Genomic DNA, 18,552 nt, shown 5'->3' with positions numbered 1-18,552 from the left:
GGGGAAGAGTCTGCATAGCATCCACGTTAACACCACCATTTTCAAAAGCAGTTGCTTTCTGCAAATAGCGAGACCGGACCGGCACCTTCATCCACTAATGCACCTCTTCAAACCTCCAACCGTCAGAACTTTATTGCAAACTATATTGCATATATTTCTCTGACATTAAATATATCTTTGAAATCTTTGAAACCTTTATGTTTTCCTGTTAGTCACCTTATGTACAGACAGTCCTGTGCCAAGCGATTTTCTATCGACATACAATCAATCTATCTTATGAACTTATAGTTATGGTGTTGTTATATTATTATAGTGTTCTTTAGCTTATTGCATTTTTTGTGCTGCATCGAAGCCACAGTAACAATTGTTCCGTTTTCCATTACACGTGTGTACTGGAAATGACAGTAAACGTTCCTGAATCGTGAATCCTGAATTTTGAAACCTATAGTCATAAATTCAGCGCCGTGTTATGGCATGTTAGTCTGTGTGTGTGTGTGTGTGTGTGTGTGTTAGAGAGAGAGAGAGAGAGAGAGATAAAGGGGGTGGGGTGGGGGTGTAAGGAGAGCGTATAAGATAAAGTGTTCTGCCAGGAATACTCGGTTGAAAAAACTTGTCAAAACCACTTCCTCTTCCTTTACTACACTGAGTAAAATGTTCGTGAAGTTAATGCAGTATATAAATACCATCCTTTAATTTTGTCATGCTGTCGAGAGCAGTGAGCGAGAAGTGAGGCATGGCCGGGGTATTATACGCTGTGCTAAATGCTGAGGGTAATGTTAGACGCCATAATTACAAATCGAAGAGCAATTTCTGTTTTTAACATATGGCAGTATTCAGCAAATATCGTACTACAATATTGCTTCAAATATTAATGTAAATATTGCCCATCAGAAATATTATTTCATGCTGAAAAGCGAATAATTAATTGGATAATTTGGAATTATGATCATGATTATGTACAAGAGATTCGGAAGACAACGCAGTGCATTCTGAAGGACAGGTAGGTTCTGTTCTGTTTTTGCTTTGGTAGATTGGTAAATAGATAGAAACAAAGCGAGACAGAAAGGCAGACTCTCGACATAGATATGTAGCCACATATAGTTATAAATAAATGCAATTAAACAAATAGTGGACACAAACAACCCGACATTTACCCTCTATCGTGGAAAATTATTTTGACTGATTATTATTTCCTGCGTCCCTTTCCTGCTTTTTTTCTTCTGTCACTCTTGACATGTCGAAATATTTCATTCTCTGCAATTAGTAATTAAATTGTCTGACCACTGACACAATTTGTACCAGAAAAAAATAGCATTCACTTCTGTCTGGCACATTTTGAATATTTGGTTAATAGTTTCTGATCTTTGATATCTGAAGCCTCAAGCAATGTTGTCCCTCTTTCTAAACTGACTAGCCTTCCCTTTTTGCAGTTAGTTATGTAAGTTCTTATTTTTACACAACAGGGCATGATTGCTTACACGTGGCCTTTGAAATATACGCCAAACTTGCCATTATATCTCTGTAACTGCCACAGTCGGTCAACAATATATTCCTTCTTCACTTTTCCTGCCTATCACCTCCCTGCTTCCCCTTTCCCACCCATTTATCGTTCCCCTTACTGGTTATTCACCTGGAACCTACCAGCCTTCTCCTTCCCACCCTCCTTCCACCTTCTTTATACGGCCTCTGCCCCTTCCCTCTTCAGTCCTGATGAAGGGTTCCGGCCCGAAACGTTGACTGATCGTTCCCACGGATGCTGCCCAACCTGCTGAGTTCCTCCAGCGTCTTGTGAGTGTTGCTTTGAACGCAGCATCTGCAGAGTATTTTGTGACTCTAATATCTGAAAACTCAATCAATTCTGTCCCTCTTTCTAATCTGTCTCGTGTGCCCTTTTTGCAGTTAGATTTTCAATATTTTTACACACCGGTACATAACTGCATATATTTGAACTTTGAAATATACGCCAATATTCCCATCAGATCTATGTAACTGCCACAGTCGGTCAACAATAAATACATATAGCAATATATAAAACAAAAGATCTGATCGTGGATTACCGGAGGAACAGAGACAGGCTAAGCTCGATTAACAGCTGACAGGGTGAATAGCTTCAAGTTCCTCGGTATATACATCTCTGAAGATCTCAACTGGACTGTACACACCGGCTGTGCGGCAAAAATCAACAACAACAACAACAACAACAACAACAACAACAACAACAAGCGTCTCTTCCTCTTCCAATTGAATCACGATGCTTGTATGTTCTAGATCTACTTGCCCGCATTACGCAGTTTGTTTTTTTTTCTCCTCTCCAGCTCATATAACCTCCCTACCCTTCTTCTGTCTAAGCTCCAGACGACTGAGAACGAATTTGCTACCCATTATTTATTTTTGTCTGAATCCCAATAAAACTTTTCAGTTGAAACTTTAATAAGAGATTCTTCCCACTATGTTGACTGCTGTCTTTGAGCTTGCATGCATGTTTTCTTTTTTTTTTGTAATAGAATTCTCGTTCGCTCGTCAATCACGTGCTCGTCTCCAGACTCTGAAGAATTTGAGACATTACGACCAATAAATCCATATTTCTGTTTCCATTTGGGAACTTCGTTTTGGGATGCAATTGTCAGGTCCTGGTAATTTGTTACCCTTTTATCCCCATTAATTTCGAATTTTTATGTCTTTCCGAAAACTGATTTCCTTCATTCCTTTCCTCCTTACATACTCATGTCGCAGCTGCTTCTTTTGTGCTGCTTTGCGAAGACTAAATGAATGCAGTGATCGAACTTCCCCTGCATGTTATTTGGCCAAGTATATTTACTACCTTTATGAATGTAAAGTTACCATATTTGCTGCACTCTTTATAAATTTGCACAATTTTCAAATGAAAATGTTACATTCCTTGCACGATTGTTTTCATACTCTAATAAGCATATCAATTTTCATGTTCTTTTTTCTGAATTATCAATGCCTATATTCTGCAACCCTTCATTATTTCTGAGAGGCTTATAAACGTTCTCTTTGAATCTTATAATTTCTCTTATGTCCGTGGTTGAACATCTTTCTTTACGTAATTTTGTGCAGGACATGGAAACCATCGAAACCATATAAAAACTACAGCACGGAAACTGGTCTTTTGGTCCTTGGCTGTGCTGAACTATTTTCTGTCTACTCCCACTGACCTGCAAACGGACCATATCGCTCCATACACCTCCCATCCATGTATCTGTCCAATTTATTCCTAAATGCTAAAAAAAAAAAAAATAGCATTTACTACCTCGTCTGGCAGCTCATTCCATTATCCCACCACTCTCTGTGTGAAGAAGCCCCCCCCACCACCACAACCACAATGTTCCTTTAAACTCCCCCCCCCCACCCTTGACCTCTGTTTTATTCTCCCCTTGCCTCAGTGGAAAAAATGTCTGCTTGCATTCACTCTATCTATACCCTTCATAGTTTTATGTAACTCTATCAAATCTCCCCTCATTCTTCTACACTCCAGGGAATAAATTCCTAACCTATTCAACCTTTCTCTGAAGCTGAGTTTCTCAAATCCCAGCAACATCCTTGCAAACCTTCTCTGCACTCTTTCAACCTCACTAATAACCATCCTGTAATTTGGTGACCAATATTGAACACAATACTCCAGATTCGGCCTCACCAATGCGTTATGCAACTTCATAATAACATACCAGCTCTTATACTTAATACTTTCATTAATAAAGGCCAATGTACAAAAAGCTCTCTTTACGACCTTATTTACCTGTGCCGTCACTTTTAGGGAATTTTGTATCTGTATTCCCATATCCCTCTGTTCTACTGCACTCCTCAGTGCCTTACCACTTACCCTGTATGTTCTACCTTTGTTTGTCCTTCCAGACCTCACGCTTGTCTGTATTAAACCCCATCTGCCATTTTTCAGCCCATTTTTCCAGTTGGTCCAAGACCCTCTGCAGGCTCTGAAAACCTTCCTCACTGTCCACTACACCTCCAATCTTTGTATCATCAGCAAATTTGCTGATCCAATGTACCACATTATCATCCAGATCATTGATATAGATGACAAATAACAATGGACCCAGCACTGATCCGTGTGGCACACCACTAATCACTGGCCTCCACTCTCAGAATCAATTCTCTACTATCACTCTTTGGCTTTTTCCATTGAACCGATGTCTAATCCAGCTACCACCTCTCTATGTATACCTAGCGACTGAATTTTCCGAACTAACCTGCCATGCGGGACCTTGTCAACGGCCTTACTGAAGTCCATGAAGACAATATTCACTGCCTTCCCTTCATCAACTTTCCTGGTAACCTCGTCGAAAAACTCCAGCAGATTGGACAAACATAACCTACCACGCACAAAGCCATGTTGCCTCTTCCTAATAAGTCCCTATTCATCCAATTGCCTGTAGATTCTGTCTCTTAGTACTCCCTTCAATAACTTATCCACTACCGACGTCAAACTTACTGGACTATAATGTCCAGTATTACTTTTCGAATATTTTTTAAACATCTTGTGATTTTTTTTGTATCTGTGTTCATTAAATATTACCATAACCTAACTAATGACTGATTCACCCTTCAGACATTATTGTTTTGTGTGCTCTCTAACACTGGTGCTTCAACTTCAATATATATTTCTTAGATCATGCTTTGCCCACCTTTCCAAAAATGCTTTTAAAAAATGTATTCTTTCTTCATGATTTGCTCAATTATTCAGAAGACAAATATTACTGATTAAACTGTGCATTATTGCATGTATCTCTAACCAATTGTTAAATTTAATCCAGCTTATCGTCTCTACTCTCTGCAGATAACAAAATTTCGAAAAATCACAACTATGAATGTTTTATTTCTATTTAAGAGGAAGTAACCTCTCTGAAACAAAATGACCAGAGACCTTTAAGAATATTTAAAGTGTTTTAGGTGCACAGAGTCCGAATCAAAATACAAAACATTTCATGGATGGCGAGCGTCCATAATGATGGATGCCACCTTCTTGAAGCAACGCCTTGTGAAGGTATGCTTTATTTGTCGCGTTGTGGCCCGAAAGGAAATGATTGTGTGGGCAATCCTTTGCATCCCCTTATGATTCTCCTTATTGATACTCCAGAACAGTTGTTAATGCATGCCAATATAGTAAGCAGGTTACAGCAATTGCTGTGTTATTTAAATTTCGAAATGGGAAAATACAGTGGAATCATTGGGCATCTGCAAGTCTATGTGACCCAGTGCGCAAAATTTCACTTAGCACAATTTAAGAAATTTTATCAAATCAATCGTCTAAAGGATAATGCAACTATTGTCATACTGATAAGTTCGTGTCATGAATCTTCCTCTATGTACATACTGCAGTATATAGTTCATGATAGTTACCTGAGCGTCAAGAATAATAAGTTTGTGTTCGAGCAACTGTAATGCGTAACTTTAATTTCCGTTTTATGGAGATATCACTGAACGATAAGGTGCATCATACTACGATAAATGTGACCAAGTCAGTTAAAAGCAAGGAACATCTGCATCGAGGAGAGATACTTATATACGAAAAAGTATATCAAAGACCACTTTCTATGAGTATTCTTTGATCGGAAAGCTAAATTTATTTGCTAGGTTCTAGCTATTTTCCCAACCTTTGTTTTGCAGGCAAAACACACGACTAGCATGAATGACTGGCCTGATTCCCTGAAGACAAAGTACTCTGAACGAAATTACAGGAGTGCGGATATGCAAAAGTGCACATGAAACAACAGTCTAGGATATTTATTAAGAAAGCAGTTAACGGGACACCTGCGGAGAGGTCACCACAATTGTTCAGTTTCCTCCCTTAACTTATGGGTTTGGACCGGCCTTCCTCTTGCTCTGATGTTGTAACTAGCATTTTTTAACATCTCAATCCTCCATTGCGACTGAATTAACCGGAACAATTATTTTTTTCTGTCATTTTTCCAATAATATCAAATATAGTGCATGACACCAAAAGATATAGGTGCCGCTTTACGCCATTTCGCCCATCTAGCCTGCACTGCCATTTCATCATGGCTGATCCAATTTTGAATGGACAATTAAAGGAACACAGCACAAAAGGAATGCATTCCTTTAGTAATGAAATACCTAACGAGCTGGGGACACTGAATGCTGCAAGAACTGAAACGACAAACTGGCTTTTTCGACTTTACATCAAATTTCGAGTTACTCCTTATTCTAATTCCTTCACCATACCCATATGCTATACCCAAAAGTGGCGAGACTAAATTAAAATCAGTATTTGTCTGCATTGAAAATGGCTGATTCATGAAACAAAAATGCAAGCGTAGGAACATTCTGCGTTTGGTTCAAATTACCATAGATCACCAAATGTTGTCATCTAAGATTAAACAAAACTGCCCCAATGTGCTCTCTTCTGCAGAAAACAAAATTCTGTGATCATGCAGTTTGCTGATTTTACACCATGAACTTGGACCAGTTTGTAATTTTTCCGTCAGTGCTTTCAAATCCATGCCAATTGGCCCGGTGACTTTACAAATTGCTCTGTAATACATTAAAACGTGAAACTGTACACCGCCCATAACGTCATATAGTAATATCATAATTGCAGACGTTTGTTGAGAATTTTTCGAGCACCCTTCAAAGATGACGTACAGATTTTGTATTTCTGCCCCCTTCAGCATGAGGTGTGAAGTCTAATTCTATTAATGGCAGTATTCACAGATAACAGGTAACAGACAATAAGGAACTAAGGAGAGGTTCACGATATTTTTCCTGTATCCTTTTTCCACATTGATTTTGAGACCAGCAACAGTACTGTCAATTTCAAATTTAAAGATAGGCTTGTCCTGTACCTGGACCCAGAGTCATGGGTGTAATAGGGTTACAGCAGGGGATATGCAGTCATTGGTATAATAAGGTTAGAAGACTCTCCAGGAGACGCTCATAGCGTGAGGTACAGTTCGCATTCTCACCATTCTCTTTACTTCTTTTACCTGTAACCACCTTTATTTACTTTATCTATACCTGCACTAAAGGGTTTATACCACAAATAGATCTTTGAACTTCGATTTTAACTTACTGAAAATGCTGACCAGAGAGCATAAAGTTAAAGGTGGGAAAGTTTCCGGCGGGAACGAAAAAAAAAGATAGCGATCCCCAAGCATCTAAGCATATTCCATTAACAACGAAACAATGTCAAAACTTCTAGAGGATACAGTTAACTAAAGATTTGCTCCGTTTGAAGACGTTTTGAAGATCATTCAATATGATGTTAAATCATATGTTAAATCTAGTACGAAAGGGCATTACTTAAGGATTGAAGGGTGCCCATTCAGAACAGAAATGCGAAGTTTTTTTTTTAGTCAGACGGTGGTGAATCTATGGAATTTGTTGCCATGGGCAGCAGTGGAGGCCAAGTCATTATGTGTATTTAAGGCAGAGATTGATAGGTATCTGAGTAGCCAGGGCATGAAAGGTTATGGTGAGAAGGCGGGGGAGTGGGACTAAATAGGAGAATGGATCAGCTCATGATAAAATGGCGGAACAGACTCGATAGGCTGAATGGCCTACTTCTGCTCCTTTTTCTTATGGTCTTATGGTCTAATTGGTTTAGATGCGAAGTCGATCAACAACAGATTAGAATTTCAGAGCTGGTTGAAGCCGGTCGGAAGAGAGACCAAAAAATTGAATCTGTGGAGAGAAATCTGTCTTCGACATCTCAGCTGTTGTAATGTTATAAATCAAAGATTATCGATCTTGAAAATCAAACTTGGCGACAGAATCTGGGAATAATCGGAGTTCCCAAAGATGTTGAGATGGGCGATCCCACTAAATACTTTTCTAAATTGTTAATGGATGTGTTTGGACCAGAAGTTATGGCGGCCCCCCCATTGCTAAATCGTGCGTATCGCACCTTCCGAAGAATTTAAACCGAGACCTGTTATTGTTCGGTTTCACGATATTCACATTAAGGATCAAATAATGCATTTTTTTTTCTTTTTTGTAATTTGTAACTTGCTTTTCGTGTTTTTTTTTGAAGAAAAAAGCTAATATCCAGATTAGAGATTTCGTTTTTTACATTTTGAAGGCTGTCGCCTTGGTTTTGTAGTGTAGGAGTTTTTCGTATTTTTGAATGAAAGTATTCTTCTTTTTTTCTTTTTTCGTTAGTGATTTTGTATTTTTTTCACTTTTCATCAGTTTTCTTTTGAGAGTAATTAAGTAGTAGATTCAGTGTTTGATTTTCCTTTTGTTTGAAACTTTATTGGAGAAGTATTACATCTTAAGGTGGTGAATTGCTCTGTCCTTCTTCTCAGAATTTATCTTCTCTTGCTGCGTCATTTCCAATCATTTATATATGAAATAAACTAATAATATGAATCGGCACTTGGTCTTTTTTTTGAATTATGAGGAAGTAAAAACTATTTTATGTTTGTAATTGTTGTAATCTTTTATTTACAATTATAGTGATCGATTTTTTTTTTTCTTTTTGACCACTCCGGAATGACTATCGACCTGTGGCTCTGGCATCAATTACTATGAAGTGCTTCGAGAGATTGGTTATGGCACACATCAACCACAGCCTACCAGTCAACCTCGACGCTTTACAATTCGCCTACCGGAGCAACAGTTCAACGGCTGGTGCCATCTGTCTGGCCTTACATTCCACCTTACAACACCTGGAGAATAAAAACGCATAGGTAAAGTTCCTTTCCATTTCTACAGCTCTGCCTTTTCTACCATCATTCCAAATAAACTGATTCCTAAGCTCCAGAACCTGGGCCTTAGCACTCAGATCTGCAACTGGATCTTCAACTTCCTCACAGAAAGGACCCAAGCTGTATAACTAGGGGACAAGCTCTCCTCTACATTCACTCTGAGCACCGGTGCCGCATAAGGCTGTGTACTCAGCCCCCTGCTGTACTCACTGTACACCCGTGATTGTGTAACCAAGTTTCCATTAAGCTCAATATAAGTTTGCTAATGACACAACAATTGCAGGTCGTTTCTCGGGTAATGATGAGTTTGAGTACAGAGAGGAAATTAAGAACCTGGTGACATGGTGCGAAGACAATAACCTATCCCTCAACGTCAGCAAGACGAAGGAATTGGTTGTTGACTTCAGAAGGAGTAGCGGACCGCAGAACTCAATTTACATCGGTGGTGCGCAAGTGGAACACGTCAAAAGCTTTAAGTTCCTCGGGGTCAGTATCACAAATGACATGACTTGGTCCAACCAAGTAGAGTTCACTGCCAAGAAGGCCCACCAGCGCCTTTGCTTCCTGAGAAAACTAAAGAAATTTGGCCTGTCCCAAAAAACCCTCACTAATTATTATAGATGCACCGGGGAAAGCATTCTTCTAGGGTGCATCACAACCTGGTACGCCAGTTGTCCTATCCAAGACCGAAAGAAGCTGCAGAAGATCGTGAACACGGCGCAGCACATCACACAAACCAATCTTCTGTCCGTGGACTCACTTTCCATTTAAGAGTTTGTTTATCCCGCCGGAATAGCTTTATTATTTGCCTTTTTTAAAATTATTTATAATTTTTTTGTTTATTGAAATCTTAATTCTATTGAGATGGAACTCCATGGATCTGAGTGAACATTTATTATAGGCAGTACTGGCATACAGTTTATTGCCTACTTTGATTTTATTTTTATGGTAGTGGGTTGAGGAGATAATGTTCACAATATAATACGGTGCGTGGTTGATGGCGACCACTAGTTGCCATGGGGTTAGGTTCGCATAGTTTAGCTGCTCCTCCTTACGGTGGATCTGCACAAGCCCTATAGTTTTATGTTTTGAGTAAGGGAGGGGGAATTCAAGACTTCAGATGTCTATATGTGCAAATGTATATCGTGCACCCAACACAGGAGTAATATTTCTTACTCCGTTTCCTGGTATAAATGACATGCATATATACGTAACAAAAACACACTCACAATATCTTGAATATTAAAGTCAAAGGTTGGAATGTTAGGGGACTAAAGAAGTTAACCAAATTAAAACAGATTATAAATAGGATCATACCGCTCAAGTCCAAAAATAGTTTTTTTCTTCAAGAAACCTATCTGAAAATCTCGGATATTAAATAGGTGCGGAATAGATGGCCTGGACAAGCAATATATACAACATACAACAGCGATGCTAGAGGTGTACTTACACTTATGCATAGAACGATACCATTTCAAACTATGAAAACAACCTAAGACTCAGCCGGAATGCATGTTATTATGCAAGGTAATATCCTCTGTTCCACATTAAACCTTGTCAATATAAATGGCCTAAATGAGTATAATCCTACTTTTTTTTCAAGATTTTTCCCTCACTGTGTACGTTTTCGAGGCTTTTATTTCATTGGAGGAGACTTTAATTGCACTTTAAACCCAGCAATGGAATGCTTTACAGGCTGTGTTACCTACAAGGCACAAATTATAACATTATTAAAACAATACATCGTGGATACAAATTTGGTTGTAGTATGCAGAGAACAAAACCGGGCAAAATAGAATACTCTTGCTATTCAAATACATGCACATCTCGTTCTCGTATTGATTATTTTCTTGTCTCAAGAGAGCTCTTATCAAAGATTAAAAGTTGCTGGTATGATAGCATTACATATGGAGCGACCATGCTGCTATTTCATTAAGTACTCATATAGAGAAATTTATTCACAGTCCCCCTAACTGGCGATTCCAGGTGATATGGCTACAAAACCAAGACGTTGTTAAATTTGTGGAAACTAAAATAGATAGTTATTTTGAGTTAAATACAGTTCAAACTGGTGGCAGCACGAGATGGGAGGCGTTCAAGGCATATATTAGAGGATAAATCATTAGTTATACAAGCTCCACGTCCAAACAACAAAAATAGAGATGGAAACTTTGGAAAAATAATTATACCTTTAGAGAAAGAACGAAATGAAAGGGATGATCAACCAAAACCAAGAGATCTGCTACCTTTGAGAGCCAAATATGAAAAATTATATGCAGATAAAGCTGAAAAAAAGTTTAATGTGGATGAAGCAATCTTATTACGATCAATGAGAAAAAGCTGGAAAACTATTGGCATGGAGAATTAACAAAGTAGAGGTTCATAGAGCAACTAATAATATAACAACCTCTTTAGGAAGCCGAACAGTAGACTCATTGGAAATTTAAAAAAACTGTTTTACAAAGTTTTGTGTGCACTTATATAGATCAGAATTCCCCCAAGTCTCAGAATAACGGGATACATTTTTTGATCACTTTCAATTCCAGACACTGACAGAAGATGCAAAAAAAGGAGATAGGTACAGGTATACCAATTCAAGAGATATCACAGGCTATCCAGAATATTAATAGTCGTAAAACGCCAGGGCAGGACGGCCTAACAATTGAATTCTACAAATCATTTCAAGAAAAAAATTACTCGTCTCACTCTTAAATATGTATGATGAACCTTATCGGAATGTAATTCTTCCACCCTCTGTAAGGTTGGCAATGATAACTCTGATCTTGAAGCCAGGCAAACCGCCTACAGAATGTTCCTCATTTAGACCGATAAGTTTAATTGGATCGGACACAAAAATACTTTGTAAAGCCCTGGTGAGAAGATTAGATAATTATATGTCACATCTAGTTCATAATGATCAGAATGGTTTTCTGCAAAAACGCCAAGGATTCCATATATTAGAAGAGTTCTTCACATAATTCACGAAAAAAATAATGCTAAAATACAGCGGTGTTATCACTGGATGATCGGTAGGCCTTCGTTAAAAGAGAATGGCCATATATATTTAATATATTGCCTAGATTCGGATTTGGAAAAAACTTCCTTAAGTGGATTCAGATTTTATATACAAATCCAAAAGCCAGTGTCTTAACAAATAGTACAGTTTCTAAACCAGTCGTCTTGAAGCGAGGTACTCTCCAAAGATTCCTTTGTCACAGATGTTCTTTATACTGGCCATAAAACACCAAGCTATGGCAATAAGAACACAGACAGGCCTATTGGGCATCCAGCAAGGATAACAGGAACACAGAATATCCTTATATACTGACAATGTGTTTTTTTTTACATTTATTTCCGTCATTATTCCAAACCTAATGCAACAGATTGAATCGTTTGGCCAGTTCTCTGATTATGACATGAACAACTCAAAATCATCAATATGTATTTGAACACAGAAGAAAGATTGAAACCAGTCATAAAAAAATACATTTATAAATACAAAGGAAGGATTTACCTACCTTGTGTCAAAATTACCCCTGAAATTAAAACAATGGTCCCAACAAACTGTGATCCACTAGTGGGGGAAGTGAACGAGACTTGGGATCGATGGATAACAATGCCCACATCGATGAATGGCCGTATAAACATGATGAAAATGAATATATTGCCAAAATTTCTATACCTTTTTCAATCACTTCCTCTCCCACTACCAAAATTTTAGTAAATTAATTTGGAATAATAAAAAAATCTAGACTGGGACTTAGGCTGTTATACGTGCCATATCAAAGTGGTGGACTACAGCTCCCGAACCTGAAATGGTATTATTGGTCTGCTCAGTGACATTCCACATTGTTTTATTTCTTTATGGATGACATTCCAGCTTGGTTGAATATTGAACAGGCATCAATGCAAAAACTCCCATTAAAGCTCTATCTATACTCTACAGGCCCAAGAAATCTGAAAAGAACAACCGAGAACCCTTTCCTCGAAAATACTTTTGACATCTGCGAATATACTGTTGACATCTGATATAAAGCACATCAACATATTAAAGATACTCATCCCATTACTCGCTTCTCCCCAATATATGGCAATACGTACTTCAGGGCAGGAAGAGCAGATGGTGGTTTCAGAATCTGGGCAAGCAAAGGTGTGCAGAAAATAGTGGGCCTTTATATGAATGGTATCCTCACTATAGGAAAGATGTGAAAGCATTGGAAAGGGTACAGAGGAGATTTACCAGGATGCTGCCTGGTTTAGAAAGTATGCATTATGATCAGAGATTAAGGGAGCTAGGGCTTTACACTTTGGAGAGAAGGAGGATGAGAGGAGACATGATAGAGGTGTACAAGATAATAAGAGGAATGGATAGAGTGGATAGCCAGCGCCTCTTCCCCAGGGCACCACTGATCAATACAAGAGTACATGGCTTTAAGGTAAGGGGTGGGAAGTTCAAGGGGGATATTAGAGGAAGGTTTTTTACACAGAGAGTGGTTGGTGCGTGGAATGCACTGCCTGAGTCAGTGGTGGAGGCAGATACACGAGTGAAGTTTAAGAGACAAATGGACAGGTATATGGAGGAATCTAAGGTGGGGGCTTATATGGGAGGCAGGGCTTGAGAGTAAGCACAACATTGTGGACCGAAGGGCCTGTACTGTGCTGTACAATTCTATGTTCTATGCAATCTGATTACATTTGATGAATTGTATCAGACATTCCATATTCCTGAAAACACTTTAAAAATATTTGCAACTGAAATATTTCATACTATCAAAATATAAGCATTTAATATCCGAACCACCACTAACTATCACATCTTGAAAATCGCACAGTTCTAAACCTAAAATAGAGGAGTCAGATTTCTTTATTCTATACGGCTTTGATGTCATATGGTAAGGATTCCGCCATTGACAGGCTTGGGGCATGGAGCCTGGAGGTTCAAGAGGACATACAAGAAACTGAATGGGAAATGACATGCTTAAAAGCTCAAAACTAATCAATAAACACGAGAGTGAAGCTATTGCAATACAAATGATTAATGAATACAATATTACCCCGGGCAAACTGAAACGTTGGTCCCCTGACTTCCCGGAGAACAGTGTTAAATGTTATAAGAAAAGGATACTCTGTTTTCCTGTGTATGGGACTGTCCAAATTTTAAGAAAAATACTGGAAAACAGTTGCTTAGACTACATCTGAGATCGTTGGAGTAAAGGTGACTCACCAAGTAAAATCTGTGTACAATGTATATATCCAAAGAACTTTACAGTTAGTGAAAAAAAAACAATCAATTTCAATTGACTTTGGACTCCTGCAGGCCAGGAGGATGATAGCTTTATCTTGGAGAAAAATGGATATACATTCGGTGCATGTATGGGTGAAGGAGATGACATCTTGTATTGAATTGGAGAGACTGGCTTACATAACTAGAGGAAGGGCAGGAGAATTTGAAAATATGTGGAAACCTTTATTGGTGTTTTTTTGGACATCAAGGTGCACAGTCATTTTAAAATAGCTGTGTGTTGTTGAGTGTTTCTTCGTTTTTTTTTCTTTTGTTTTTACTTTGTAATCTATCTGAAGCATGTGCAATGTTATAATTCTATTTCTTTGATGATTGTGAACAAAAAACCATGACATTTCTCAATGTTTAGTTAATTATTATTATTGTTTATTTGTATACGTGAAATGCATGTAAAATCCAATAAAAATATTGCTAAAACTTAGCAGCAGCAGTTCAATGCAATACATAATATAGGAAAAATTATATTAATAATACATACATTACTGTATACGTATATTGAAAAGATTAAAAATCGTGCAAAGTACGGAAATATATATGATTATGTTCATTATGATTATGATTATGAGGACACGTAGACCCCTTTCATTGTAATTTAGTAATGCATGCATTAAGAAATGATAAAATGTTTTTTCCAGAATGATATCACGAAAAACACATGACAAACCGATTTAAAAAAACTCACAGAAAACACAAAATTATAGCATATAGTTACAACAGTGCAAAAAAATACCGTAATTTGCTAAGAACAGACCATGGCACAGTAAAGTCTCTCGAAAGTCCAATCTTCTCAAGCAGACGGTAAACCTCCAAAGCCGCCAAATTGCCTCTGCAGCATCCTGTAAGCATCCGTCCACAGTCCGCCTCCGAGTCCGTCCGAAAAACTCCGAACCTCCGACCACCTATTCGACGCCGAGCACCGAGCACCATCTGTGCCGAGAGCTTCGATCCCGGCCCCGGCAACAGGTGATACGCAAAGCCTAGTATTTGGGGCTTCGTCTCCGGATATTCTCGATCACACAGTAGCAGAGGCAGCGAAGCAGGCATTTCAGAAGTTACTCCGGATGCTTCTCTGCGCTTCTCACGGCTGTCTCCATCAAATGCGGATTGTGCACGGCCCCTAGTTACATATACTATAACATTCGGAATGGCCGCGTGCGCTGCGTCGCCCCGCCATCTTCTCCTCCCTCCTCCAAAGAGCGAGGTTCTGTCGAAGGGTTCAATGTCCATTTGGGAATAGGATGGCAAAGGGGCAGAGGTAGATCTCTTGAAATGATTGATAACACGACATTTGCCTTCCTCGATTCCGACTCAGACTGCAAGGTAAAATTCAGTGTTTTCTGCATTAGGACTGCCAAATCCCTCTGCAAGTCAGATTCCTGGATTATCTCCCCGATTCGAAAACAATGCGTGCTAATACAAAATTGCATGACCATGCATTTTCCGGCATTGTATTTCATTTGCCACATTCTTGCCCATTCTCCTAATCTGACTGTCCTTCTGCATCCTGCCTGTTTCCTCAACACTACCTGCCACTCCACCAAACTCTGTATCATCTACATTGAGGAGAAGATGGCGGCGCGACGGCAGCGCGCGCAGACTCTCCAGTGATGAATATCTGTTGTCTATCATGTAGGGGACCCGGCACAAATCTGATTTGATGGAGACGGCGGTAAGAGTACGGAGGAACATCTGGAAAACTTCTGAAGTGCCCGCTTCGCTGCCGCTGCTGCTGTCTGGTAATCGGAATCTCGGGATCAGAATGCCCCGAATACTCGGCTTTGCTTGTTTCAGCGGCCGGGGTTAGGTCGAGGGCGCTCGGGAGGCTCTGTCGGAGGGACTGCTCGGAGGCTCGATGTGTTCGGACGGACGGACTGTGTTCTGGCTGTGGTCGGCTGCTTCCAAGGCATCGGCAAGTTGACGGTGCCTGGAGGTTTATGGCAGGAAGTTTTACTATTTTGCCGCCTGCCATCGGAGACTCGGGAGTCGGTCGACTCGGGGACTTTTGAGACTTTTTTTTTTACCGTGCCCATGGTTTGTTCTTCATTAAATTATGGTATTGCTTTTCCTGCTGTAACTATATGCTATAATCATGTGGTTCCTTCAGTGTTAGTCTTTGGTTTGTCCTATTTTCTGTGATATCACTCCTGAGAAACATTGTATCATTTCTTAATGCATGTATGTATTTGTAAGTGACAATAAAAGAGGTCTGTGTGTTCACATAATCTAAAATTTGGAAACAAAACAGTCTGTTCCATCATCTAAATCATTTATATACGGCACAAAAAGAAGTGGTCCCAACAGCGACCCCTGTGGAACACAGCTAGTCACTGGCAGCCAACCAGAAAAGGATCATTTGATTCCCACTCGCGGCCTCCTAGCAAGCAGCCAAAGCTCTAACCATGTTAGTAACTTTCTTGTAATACCATGGGCTCTTAAGCAGTCCATATATATAACATCCACTGCATGCCCTTTATCTATCCAACTGGTAATAACCTGAAGGAATTCGAATAGATTGTTCAGGCAGGATTTTCCCTGCAGGAAACCAAGTTGACTTTGTACTATCTTGTCCTGTGTCACCAAGTACTCCATCACCTCATCCTTAACATTTGCCCCTAACAATATCCTATCTCTATGAATGATGTCCAGGAATTTCCCAACAACTGACGCCTGACTCCCCAGTCTATACTTCCCAGGATTTTCCCTTCTTTCCTTCTCAAATAGAAATACAACATTAGCCAACCGCTACTCGTCCGGAACCTTGTCTTTCCCAGAAAGGACACGAGATTTCTAGTCAAGGCCTGAGCAATCTCGTCTATTGCCTCCTTCCATGATCTTGGCTAAATCCTATCGGGACTTGATGACATCCACATGAGTGCACTAAGGAGACCTACACTTCCTCTTCTTCAACCTCTGCATGCCCTAAAATACTGATTCACACAAAATTAATCACATGGTTCTTCATGTCCTTCTTGTCGGGAAACACTGAAACAATGTACTCATTAGGTACCTCAATTACATTCTCTGCATCTAAGCGAATTTTCCTATATTTATTCTTGATCCTTAATATTACCTGCTAATAACTTTTCATGGCCTTTTCTGGCTTTCTTAATTCTTTTTTTTTTTATTTTGGCTCTTTTCTGGCTGCTTTATACACCTCATGTGCTCCAGTAGAGCTTAACTTCCGAAGCTGTACGGAATTATCATGCTTCTTCTTGACTAACTTCATCAGCTCTCTGGATATCCAAAGTTCGAATATCTTTCCATCCTTGTTTTTCATTGTAACAGGTACATAGCTTTCCAGTATTCTGCGCAACTGATCTTTAAACACCATCCAGATGACTGATGTGGACTTGTCAGAAATAAAAGGCATAGCCAATAATCTCGTCTTAGTTCTTTCCTAAAACACTTGTAATTTGCCTTACTCCAGCAAAAATACTCTTATAAACACCTATCCATCCTTATCTATAGCTATCCTGAGAGTTAAGGAGTTGTGGTCACTGTTCCCTATCTGCGAACCGACAGAAAGGTCAGTTAGCTCACCAGTTGCATTGCCCAACAACTGAATAATCAAGATTCCATGTATCTCTGCTCTAAAGATACTCAGCAGTGAGTGGCGATGCATTCTACAGATTAATTACAGGCCGCCAAAATATTCTTCCTCATCTCTGGTGTAGAAGGTCGACCTTGTGTTCTGCTGCTGTACCCTCTGGCCCAAGACACTTCCACTCAATCCGCCCCCCCCCCCGCCATCACTCTGAACTCCAGAGTGTACAGGAAACCAATAAATGTTTCTCATACTGTAAATTCTTCAATTCTCCTCAACATGCTCTGGATCCTCTCCAGTGTCAGGACAGCTTTTTTTTGGATCAGGTGTCCAAATTTGCTCACTATACTCACTCAATTGCTCACTAAGTGTGGTTTAACGAATACCTTATAAAGCCTCAGCCACATTATTCCTCCGATTTTTGAATTATCTCTCTGTTCACATTTTCATTTCGACCAAATGTATGAGCTTATACTGCCCTAGCCGAAATTCCATATGTCCATCATTTGTCCATTCTAATCTGAATATCTTCCTCTTCAGATTCCCTGCTTCCTCAAACCACCAACACCGATCCCTGCGGACCACATGCAGCCAACCAGAAATTTCCCTCTTTATTCAAATAAAATTGTTTCAGTCCCGCACTAGCACAAAAATGTTGAGATAGGATCTTATGTGTATCATAGGCACAGTTGGGATGCCTATGAATTTATTATGGGATGTTTTGTCTACACGCCGTTTGCTGGCTATTGCTTATATTGCTGCTAAAATTGGAAGAATGCAAAAACTTTTTGCAAAGCACATTCAGAGGGAAGGACAGGGATGGAAAGGAAACAGTACCTTGGATGTAAAGAGAGGTGATGAATTTAGACAAGAAGGAAAATGAGAAGTATATGAAGCTTTGGAAGCTAAGATCAAACGTGGCATATGAGGATTATAAAAAATCCAGAAATAACTTGAGAATAGAAATAGGAAACTTGAGAGGGGTCATGATAAGCCCTTGA

General features: G+C 39.3%; 1 long non-coding RNA gene across 3 annotated transcripts; it reads left to right on the top strand.

Annotated features, from left to right (window-relative positions):
• Positions 1-657: 657 nt before the first annotated feature.
• Positions 658-8,367, top strand: LOC134356414 (uncharacterized). Of its 3 annotated transcripts, none has more exons than XR_010020348.1 (4): positions 658-1,000; positions 2,505-2,627; positions 4,817-5,023; positions 5,647-8,367. It is a non-coding gene; the product is annotated as an uncharacterized LOC134356414 (long non-coding RNA). The 3 variants fall into 3 exon arrangements; XR_010020346.1 differs by having other exon boundaries at positions 2,505-2,633; XR_010020347.1 differs by having other exon boundaries at positions 2,505-5,023.
• Positions 8,368-18,552: the final 10,185 nt, after the last annotated feature.

The sequence above is a fragment of the Mobula hypostoma genome, chromosome 14, assembly GCF_963921235.1.
Source record: "Mobula hypostoma chromosome 14, sMobHyp1.1, whole genome shotgun sequence".
NCBI classification, from domain to species: domain Eukaryota; kingdom Metazoa; phylum Chordata; class Chondrichthyes; order Myliobatiformes; family Myliobatidae; genus Mobula; species Mobula hypostoma.
The sequence above is the reverse complement of the archived record's forward strand: the minus strand, read 5'-3'. Positions and strand labels throughout refer to the sequence as shown.